The following is a 1,386-nucleotide window of genomic DNA, read 5'->3' on the forward strand; positions in this document are numbered from 1 at the left end:
GAAGGATAGCCATGAGAAGCAAGGACAGATGTTTCTTCTCAGGAGATAACGGGGGGTTTTGTAATGAGAAGTTTCCCGATAACTTGAATCTTCAAGTGAGATTGTAAAAGGTTTGAATTAGTCTCTCAGTCTGAAGAGGAACAAACATTGTTTCCAGTTAATTAGCTGGAGGTTCGAGTTATCGACGTTTCGAGTTACCGACGGTAAAATTGCAGCAAATGTACGACGGGAATCCAGGGAATATCGATTTGGGTTCGAGTCAGCGAGGTTTCGAGTTTTTGGGATTCGACCGTATTCAACAAACAGAAAGGATAAGTATGCAAATCTGTGTTGCTTGTGCCTCACTTGGTAACTAAGGCCTAACAAAACATTTATTTCAGTTTACATTATTTTTTCGTTATTACTATTTCTATTATTTGAAGAGAAAATTAGCCCGTTGAGTTTCAATTTTGTTGTCTTTGTATAGTTCGTATAAAAAAGACTGTACTTTTTCGGTCAACTTGTGAATCAACAGAAGAGTTTCCTCAGAGAAAGAAATGAAACGAGAAAAAAAAAAAAGAAAGCAACGGAAGAGAAAAGAAAAAAACAAGAAAAAAAAATTAAAAAAAAAAAAAAAAAAAAAAGAGAAAGAAACCAACGGTTGTAAGTCACTTCAAAACATAGGGAGTTAATAAAGTCGGAGACCATGTTACTCTGCCGAAAACAAAACTTGCTAAATCCCAACAAGGAAGAACTGAAAATAAAACAAAAATAGAAAAATGAGGGGAAAAATGCGATGGTGACCTTCAAGGACAATTTAAAATGCAGCAATTTGAGCTCTCATCCACCGAAATCAGCAGGGATACCAAACAAAGACCAAAACGTAACAGTAAAAGTAACTTTAAAGCTTCTGGTCGGTACTCTGCACAGAATCAGAGGATCACATCTATGACGGTGTACAGTGACTAAATGATTACGGCTCCTAGTAGATGCTACAAATGGAAGTGGCCATGTATCTGACTGGTTAAATGGACATGAGCTTTTTTTAATCTGAGTGAAAAGTTAGATTTCCATTGGGAACGCACACTTTTTTTAACTGAATTCTGCACTCCTTTACTGATTAAAATCGCGAACACGTGAGTTACAACGCTGCACAATCGAACTATAAAATGATTATATTTGCACTCACTCGTGTGGAAATTAGAGCTAAACACTCGAAGAGAAATTCCTCGTCTACGCGCACCCAAGTATTATTCTCTATGTAAAACAGCTGTAAAATTGCATGTTGATCGAAAAATGTTATGATTTCGACCGAAAAAGAATGTGTTTTACATTTGGGGTGAACTGATCAAAGGTACCGGTGGGGGCGAACTGGCATAGGCGTGAGCGAATATGGATAGGATAGGA

The sequence above is a fragment of the Stylophora pistillata genome, chromosome 3, assembly GCF_964205215.1.
Source record: "Stylophora pistillata chromosome 3, jaStyPist1.2, whole genome shotgun sequence".
Classification (NCBI taxonomy): Eukaryota; Metazoa; Cnidaria; class Anthozoa; order Scleractinia; family Pocilloporidae; genus Stylophora; species Stylophora pistillata.